This window comes from Ochotona princeps, chromosome 4, assembly GCF_030435755.1.
Source record: "Ochotona princeps isolate mOchPri1 chromosome 4, mOchPri1.hap1, whole genome shotgun sequence".
NCBI lineage: Eukaryota > Metazoa > Chordata > Mammalia > Lagomorpha > Ochotonidae > Ochotona > Ochotona princeps.
The window spans coordinates 2,227,945-2,237,588 of NC_080835.1; positions in this window are offsets into that span (position 1 = coordinate 2,227,945).

Consider the following 9,644-nt stretch of genomic DNA (forward strand, 5'->3'; position numbering starts at 1 on the left):
TCAAGTCCCACAGCAGCAGCCACTCAGCCATCTTCCAAAGATGCCTCCCGCAGGTAGATACCACCCACCTCGGGCTCCCTGCTCGGGGGCCTGGGCTCTGTCCGTGCCCAAGAGCCTGGCCGCTTGGCATTTGAAGGGCAGTGTCCTGCTCACGCCCCAGTTTCTTTGTGTGACTCCCAGAGGTCCCGTTCAGCCCCAAGCTCCTAGGCAGCCGCGTCCCTCGAGACCTGAGGAGGTGCGCGGCCTTCCCTAAGAGGCTAACTCAGGGTTGTGGGGCCCTCACAGCTGTCCCACCTTTAGCCTCATCAGGAGTTCCAGCTGCACCGGAGCCACCTCCTGTCGGGGACACCTGTGCCTTGCCCAAACTCCTGATCTCACAGAAGTGAGCGGCCTGGCCAGGCCTGGCCAGGGAGGAATTAAGCAGGTTTGAGAAGGGAGAACACGTGGGGCGTGTGGCTGTGCCGCAGCATGCCAAGCGCCCCAGGACTGCCTGGACAGAGGGACCGCGTTCGGAGACAGGATGCCATTGCTGCGGTCAGTGGGGGAAGCACGGGTGCCTTTTTCCATCCCAGGAAAACATGATCAAGATTTGGTGAGTCTGATGATACATATTTGGTGCTCAATGTCGTGGCCCTCAGCAGCAGCCCCGTCTGTGTGGCCAGAGGACCTTGGGTTTGGGCCTGTGGCACCAGGAGGAGGAGCATCAGACCCCCACCCCCAGTGAGAATGACCTGCTGGAACCCTAAATGTGCTGAGGTTCAAGGAGGGAATGAGACCTGCTCAAGGTCGTGAGTCAAAGAGGCTCAGGCAAGGCCAGGTAAACTCGGGCATGCCTAGGAAGAGCCTGGTAAAGGTAGGCCAGCCAGCGCCTCTCCCTCGGCCCCACCATAGCCATTCTCCATTGCTTTCAAAGCCTCTCCATTGTCTCTTCCAGCCAAATTCCCCTCCTGGCCGTACTCATCCAACATGGGGATGCTGGGCGCAGTTCTCGCCTCTCTGGACAGGTTGCAGCTTGGCAGGAAGCTGCTGATACAATGTTCCCTGGTGGCGTGGGATCCCTGCAGGGTCCCTCTGCGGGTACAGCGCTGGGTTCAGCCTCCGCATCTTAGTGAGGGCTTGCCTCTGACTGTGCGTTTGCCCTCAAGGGGCTCCTGGGACTTGGAGCAGAGCTGCCAGGGTGGGGCACCGGGGGCAGGCTGACCAGGGTGGAGTGCAGAGGAGAGGCTCTGCTTTGCCCTGGAAGCTGAGATGAATTGAGGTGCTGGCGGGCAGGCTCCCCCAGGCCTCCAGAGTGAGGCAGGAGGGGCCCGAGTCTCAGAGACCAGAGAAGAAGAGCTGGGAAGCCAGGAAGGGGAGGTTGCAACCTCAGCCCACTTGGGGAGACCCTGCCGAGGGGGTCCTGTTTATCTGGGGGCTTCCTGCCCCTGGCACAGCTATCCCCTACTGTAGCCTGCATCGAGCGCTTGTTGCAGCTCTCATGGGTAGGCCAGATGTTGTCCTGTGGTTCTGGCTGGAGCCTGGGGTGGGGTTTGAGGGACTGTATGAAAGCACCAATCTGCAGGTGGGCACACCCCTTGCCCCGCCCCCTGTTCTTGGAGTGAGGCTGCCAGGGGTCGCCAGAACAGTCCCTGAGAAAATGGAATTCAAAGAAGTTTGAATTCAGTTGGCACTCCCCACTGCAGACCTCCTGCTGTGGCACCAGACAAGTGGGTGAGGGGCCGGCAGTGCTGCGAGCTCAGCCATCCCAGCGCAGAGCCCGGCTGCTCCCTTTGCTGTGGTGCCTGGGACAGACGGCGCTGCTGAGGTCCACGTGGGAAACCCAGATGGAGCTGCTGGTCCTGATGTCTCCCAGTCCCGGCTGTGATGGCCCCTGGAGGAGTGAACCAGCAGATAGGAGATATCTCTTGCTTGCTTTCTTGCTGTCTGCCACTTCTTTCAAATAAGTGAACTTTTTTTTTTTAGAATAAAAGGAAAATCAAGCAAGAAATGTAAGCATGGGAAAAAGGAGGCAGGGCCACCGTCGAGACGGACCCTGTCCTGTGCTGGGAATGAGATGTACCCAGAGACCCCTGGGGCTAGGGGTCTGGGGAGCAGCCTGCCCAGGGCCAGCACCGCCTTGGCAGGGCCAGCAGCCATGGGTGAAGCTCCTCTGGCAGCAGCATACAGGATGCCAGCAGAGCCTGAGCCAGACGGACCGGGAGCGGAGCCTGACCTCTGCCGGGAAAGTGGTCAAGAAGAAGTGGACAGAGCCAGGAACAGGTGTCGGGCCAGGCTTAACAGCTGGCTCGCCTGCAAATGGCCACAACAGCCAGATCCTTAAGCCAAAACAGAGAAGGCTGTCTGCCCCACTCTGAGCTCGTAAAGGAACAGAGCCGGGGAGTGGTCGGCACGGGAGTCGGGGGTCCACGTGCTCGGACGCCCATCTGATCGGACGCCCACCTGCAAAGCCCACTTTGCAGTGGCTCCCCCGCCACAGGGGGGCTTCTCCCAGGCCTTGTGCACACCCCAGCTTCCCCCTCTCCTGGCCCCCAGTGTCCCCTCCTACTCCCACTGTCGCTCTTGTTGGCACCGAAGCACCCAGGGCCCTGCATCTCAGGGTGGCTGGTGCCCAGGCTCCCCCGTGCACATCATGTCTGGGCACGGCCACATGCTCACCCTCCCCACCCAGGCAGCTTGTTTTCCAGGACGGGAGGAAGCTTTCACAGATGTGTTGATGCCGCCAACCCAGGTGGGAGCAGCTGCGCCCCCTGCCCAGGGTCAGCTCCTGGCTCCAGCTCTCCTTGGGCTGCGCACTTGGTGAGACAGAAGGGGCAGCGGCCTGCCCTCCACCTGGGGACCCAGCCACAGCCCCGGGCTCCGCGGCCCGGCCCAGCCTCACCGCTGTGTGCATCAGGGAAGTGGAGCAAAGGAGGGGAATAGTCACACTTTATTTTGTTCTCCCTTGAAATAAACAGATAAATATTAATGTATAAAACAAGAACGCTGCCATAGGAGGTGTTGTCATACAGTGCTGGCAATTTGGGGGGAAAAATATTGCTAAATCTTTTCACCATGCCTTGTGGCAATTATAAGTCATAGCTTAGTTAAAGCTTTCACCACTGGGCGTCAGCTAATGCAGTGCCAGAGGCACGCCGCCAAACCAGCGTCCAGCTGGGGAGCAGGGAGGGCGGCCTTCCGAGCTAGCCCGACGCCCCAGGGCCGAGACAGTCCCATGTCCCCCAGACCAAAATCCGACATCAGACAACTGCCAGGCAGGTCGAGGTCCTCTCCCAAAGCCGGCTGTCCCCAAGGAACGAAATCATCAAAGCCCTAATGGAACACAAGTGATCGTAAAACACAAAACAAGGTGACCTTCTGGGATGACCGGGCCACCCAGCGGGGGAACGTTACCTCAGTCCATTACCCACACCTCACACCAAGATGACCCCCAAGGGACACATGAAAGCTCAGACGGAAAAACAAAAGCAAAAACGTTCTTGGCAGTACGTCCTCGGTTCTGACAACAAAACCATGATGCATCAAAGACAAAAAAATGGATGTGTCGGGCTCCATCAAAGTTTAGCATTTTCTCTCTTTGAAAGTTGCATTATCCACAGCATGAAAAGACCAGCCCCCGGCCAGGAGAAGGGATTTGTGAGGTGAGGCTCCTAAGTGGAACATGAGTGCTGTGCCCTCCGCCAGGGAGAACACACAGTCCGACTTCAAACACGGACCACCACACCGGTGAGCCTCTTCCATGGGGGAAGGTGTGGGGATGGCAAGCAGGGATGGAAGAGGCACACCTGTCAGGGAGCGCTGGGGAGAAGTCCAGGCAGAACCTCTGCATTCTGCCACTGGGGGAGGCTCCCTGGGAAACTGAGCCCCCACAATGGCAAGGTCACACTCACCCGCAGAACCTTCATTCATGGTGATCCAAACCCAGGAGCCATCTACCTAGCTTAGGGCCCTGGAGGAGGCAAGTTGAAGAACCCCTCATCGCCCCTGCTGGTGGCACCTGCTGGTCTGTGCCACGGAGCACCCACCTCTCTGATGCTGGTGCCCAGAACAGGCAAGTGCTTGGAGGCCGGGAAAGGTCGAGTCCTTGTAGGGGCTGCTGGGAGCTGGTTCCCAGGGAGGCTACGGGAGGAGAAATGAGATCACTGATACTTGGTTTATTTTAATATTCACATGTCAGACAGTGAGAGAGAGAGAGGTGCAGAGCTAGACAGAAATTTTTATGCGCTGGTTCACTCCCCAGATGCCACAAAAGCCAGGGCTGGGACAGGGAGAAGCGAGGAGCCAGGAGCTCATGCCAGTTCTTCCGTGTGGGTGCAGCGAAGCAAGTCCTGGCATCAGTGACCACTGCCCAGGGTGTGTGTTGGCAGGAAGCTGGATCGGAAGTGGAGCAGCCGGGACTCGAACCAGGCACTCAGACGCGGCAGGTGCCCAAGCAGTGGCTTAATTCTGTGCTCTCAGCCTTGGCGAGCCTGACGGTCACCTGAGTGCACACTGAGCTATGGGGAGAGGGGGAAGGAATGAATCCATTCTGAGTAAAAACTGACACACATTTTTGAAAAACCACTTTGTTTACCATGAATCCATACCGTGAAGACAAACCAAAGCTGCTTGCTTTCTTGTTTTCCAGAACTGGGAGGCGAGGGCAGATACAACCCAGCACCTTCCATGGTGGAGACGTGGGGGCTCCAGCCAAAGCATCTTGGTCAGTTTTCTGAGTGAAGATGAAGCCCCTGGAAGTGGGAATGTGGAGAGGGAGAGGTGCGTTTCGCTCACAAGGTACAGAGGCTGGCCAGCCCCGACCGGGCGGCCCCACCTGCTGGCCCCTGGCATGGGTGGGGACAGCAGCAGCATACTGCGGCACAGGTGTAGAAGGGACATGCCCAAGACAGGTCCTGCTCTTACGGGGGCTGAGCAGAGACCCATGAGACCCGCACTAACTGCTTCTGGGGAACCTGTCCCATGGCCAAATCCCAAATGACTCAGCACCTTCCCATGGCCACGGTGGGACGAGAATTTGGGGCTCACACCCACAAACCATATTCAAGTCACATGGCTTCTGAGAGTGTGGTGTGGCCACAGGCATTAGGGCACAAGATGCAGGGACTCAGGGAACTGGCTTGCAGGAACTTGCGTGTATCCACAGGAGACTACCTGTGCACCTGGCCACCTCCTCAGAGCTGCCCCAGCCCCAGAGGACTGCGGTCATCGAGTGTGGGTGTCCGTTCGAGTCCGGGTACGCAAACAGCTGGCTGAACCTTTCCAGACAGCCTGGGAGAACATTGCAGGAAGCGACTGGCAGGTCACGGTCACGGGGGCACTGCCTGAGACACAGTGTCCCCTGTTGGAGCGCTCATTTCAAGTCCCAGACACCCTAGGAGGTAGCAGGTGATGGCTTGAGAGCTTGGGTACCACTGTGTAGGGGACCCGGATGGGGCCCGCTGAGGACATCCGGGGAGCGTGCCAGCAGATGGGAGACTCTCTCTCTCTCTCTCTCTCCCTCTCCACACACGCACACAGACCCGCAGACGGACCAACAGTGAATGAATCGAGCCACCTCTCTGTGCAGAGTCTCTGGGTTACTCTCAAAAAACAATGAACCTCCCGAGTCCAACGCTTCCCACCAGCAGGCTCCGACACAGATCCTTGGCAGAGACCCGGGCAGCTGACAGCACCGGCAGGTAGCCCTGACCAGGTAGTCCCAATCCCAGGGACATGAGCCACAGCAGCCTGGTTAGGGGAGCCCAGAGTGGCCCAGGTCCCTGCGTGGCTGTACGCCTTGTGGGTGTCTACTCAGAGGTTGCGCAACAGGGTGCCGTTCCCCCAAGCAGGGGTTCTGTGCTTGAGTGAGGGCCCTGAAGCTCGTACTGGGAGATGTTCACATGGGCCACACAGCGGCAGGTGTCACGGCACAGCAAGTGCTCCCGGGTCACAGTCCCACTCTTGCTGCTGCTGCTCCAGGAAGGAGTGCGTTACAGCCCTGCTTGGGGGCACGGCACCCTGTGGCACAGCCTGGATCCTGGATGCTGGGGTCACGGGAGCCCTGGCTCCCTCCTGCTTGCCCCCGCTCTGGAGAGCTCATCCATCTCACACCTGCTAGGCTGCCCACTTCGAGGCCTGCTTGATGGCTGAACAGCTCAGGAGAACGCAGTCTTGCTTGTGGCTGAGCTGGGTGCCTCTTCCAGCCTCTGTTGGCACAGCACACACCCCGTCACCCCACCCTGGTCCAACCCCAGAGCCCCTGCTGTCATCCCCTCTGCCCTCAATCCCTGGCCTTCTGCTGGGCACTGACGGGTGGAACGCAGCACCCATGCTTGCCCTTCCCTCTGGCTTCTAAGCGAATTTAGTGGGAGCCTGGGCTGGGGTAGAATATTTGAAAACCAGCTGGCCCCAGGAGGGCTCCTGTGGACACTTTGTCTTGCTTGGCTCAGCGCTACAAAGTGTTCACAGAGCACCCCCACTGCCCTAGGTCTTAAAGTAACCAGATGCAATTTAGAGTATGGGGGAGGCGCTGGGTGGGTTTGGTGCCAACCTACGCCATTCTGTACCAGGACTTGAACGCACGTGGGCTTGCTGTTGTTCAGAAGATCCTGCCCTGTCCCAGAGATGGGGGAATTACCATGCTGCAATGGGGACACAGAGTCGTGCTCTCAGAGAGAGAAGAGAGGCTGTTACTGACAGGAGCCGCTAGGTAAGAATCCCCAAGGCAGCAGATGGAGGGAGTTAACACGAGGCGGCAGGAGGCTTTTTAAAGTGCGCGTGGATCGATCCATCGAGGCAGCCGTGGATCTGGCCAAGCGCCATGCCCGGCAGGTGTGGGAGCCGCCAGCTGAGCCCTTCTGGGTCCCAGCTGAGGAAACAGCTGGCTGCCCTCACGCCCTCCCCCGGGGGCTGTCCATCGGGAGCCACCCAAGCTGAGAGGACAGACTTGGAGAGGACTGGGCCTCATTTCCACAAGGTGAGGCAGGAGCTGGGCGGCGGGGTCTGGCTCAGGACTTGCAGGGCTGGAGGGAACCCTAGCACCGCCCACTCCCTGCTGGTCTAGGCTCTGGGGTGGGGGCTGGGTTTGCAGACTTCAGACAGGAGGCCATCTGGGGTACTGCAAACTGCAACCCTGCCCCATCAACAGGCGCCACCCCGAGGACCTGCAATCCCACAGGCCCAGGAATGGGGAGGCAGGAGGCGGGGCGGAGGCACACCCCATTGCGCACTTGACAGAATGTTGCACTCACCAGTGACAGTCACAGCAAAGTTTTATTACAATGAGAGGTAAGGCAGCCAGCCCACCGACCGGGACCGACCCCGCTTACCAGGGTGCAGCCCGGAACGCACATGCACAGGGTTTTATGGGGGCAGTTTACAGCAGCTTGTTGTGGCTGGACAGCCTGTGCCTGGTTCTTCTCAGGTCTGGTAGTTAAGATAAGCCGACTCGGGCCTTGGAGCCCCCTGTGAGATGCCCAGACTCAGGCCTGATTCCTGGGGCCTGAGAACTGTCTGTGTTTTAGGTCACGTAGGAGGCTCGCCTGCGGGCTCACACCGTCTCTTACGGTTTCATAGCCAAAGCAGCAAAGCAGAAGTTACAAAAGCGAAACGTATTGCTGTCAGCAATGAGCCGTGTTTATTACATTTTTGTTCTCAACTCTACACCCCTACAGGACAAACCTCGCACAGGAACCCTGCGGGGCCGTGAGCCTCAGGCTGCCCGGCCGACTCCTTCATGCCAGCGCTCCCCCACGGCTGAGCCAGGGCCCACGGCGGCAGTGTTATCAGTGATCGTGGTAAGATGGTCCTGTGACAGGACAACAAACTGCTCCAGACGATGGTGGAGCCATGCGTTGGCTCAACTGGCCAATCCAGTACCTCCAAGCGCAGGTACTCCACAGACACCGGTTCATATCCCGGCTGCTCCACTTCCCATCCAGCTCCCTGCTTGTGGCCTGGAAAAGCAGTCGAGGACAGCCCAAAGCCTTGGGACCCTGCACCTGTGTGGGAGACCCGGAAGAGGCTCTGGGCTCCTGGCTTCGGATCAGCTCAGCTCCGGCCGTTGTGATCCAGCAGATGGAGTATCTCTCTGTCTCTGCTTTTTAAATCTGCCTTCCCAATAAAAATAAGTAAATCTTAAAAAAAAAAAAAAAAAAAAAAAAAACTAACCTTTTGGGGAAAAAAAGACAATGGCTGACGGTTGCCCCATAACCGGAGGAGGGCAGAGCTTGCTGCAATCCAGAAGGCTGGAATTCTGGCGGCCCCTGGGGCAGTGGAATCAGAGAGGGGCAGGAGCGACCCGTTGCAGCGTCCATGTCAGCGTCCATGCGCCCCTTACGGGATCTTCCTCTTTGCCCCATCCTTCATGTCTCTCTGTTACCCCCTGACCACAGTTCCCCGGAATAAAGACCATCCAAAGTTCTTTTCTATGTTCAGCCGAGGTGTCCTCCCCCTGGTGGTGGGTGAATCTTTCAATGGAGAAGTTCAGGGACCCCTTCTCCAGTCCTGAGGGAGGAATGGGGCAGCAGCCTGAGCGTGGGTGGAGGGGAGCAGGAGGATGCAGGCCTCGGCCCAGCTTCCTGGATTCCAGGTTCTCTCCAGAGCCCCCGAGGCTGTCCTCACCCTGTGGCCTCCTTGGGCAGCCGCAGCTACAATCCCTGCCCCCGAATCTACATGCCCATTGCATGACAGGCATGTCCTGGGTCACAGCCTTGAACCCTCCCTTAGGAAGCTCTGGCTGCCCAGGGACCCCGGGGACCCGGCTCCGCCTGCGGCCTGCTTCCCCGTCGGTGACCACGCAGCAAGCGTGGGAGGAGCAGGCTCTGGCCCCGGAATCCTTCCTCGTGTCCTCCACTGCCTGCAGCCCGCCTTTCAAGCCCGAGTGGACTGCCCAGTGCCCTCGGGAAGCACGAACAGGGCCTGGGTGGTCGTGGGGGGAGACCCCTGAGGTTGAGGGAGGTTGTGGTGATGGGTCGCTGCAGCCAAACGCGATTTCATCCACACCCAGATGTCTCACGTGGCAGTTTCAGTGGGCAACCAAGGGCTTCGTCACTCGTGGGGAGGACTAAACCCTGGCCGCCACACGGACTCTCAAAAAGAGCAGATTAGGCCTGGCTGCTACTCAGAGGACCCTCACACAGCCCAAGCCCGGCCATGCCCCATCCCTGCCCATGGCCACGCTCCACCAGGGCCCTGACCACACCCATGAACAAGCCCCCGCCCATGGCCATGACCACGGCCATGCCACCCACGGACACACACACAGCCCTGTCCATGCCCATGTTTCTTCCACCCACGGACATGACCATGGACATGGCCCTTCCCACAGACACCCTCACAGACATGCAGACTGGCAGGTGCCCAGGTAGGGCGGGCCTGAGACAGTGTTCTGAGGGGCTCCGGTTTGCTTCAAACCTGATTCAGCAGGTTGGCTACCTGAGTTTTGATTATTATTTATTTATTTTATTTCAAAGAGAGTGAAGAGGAGAAAAGAGACCTTCCATCAGCTCATTCGCTCCCCAATGGCCTCAACAGAGCTGAGCCAGTCCGAAGCCAGGAGCTTCTTGTGGGTCTCCCACATGGGTGCAGGGGCCCGAAGTGTTAGGCCATCCTCCACTGCTTTCCCAGACCACAAGCAGGGAGGGAGGCAGAGCAGCTGGGACAGGAAC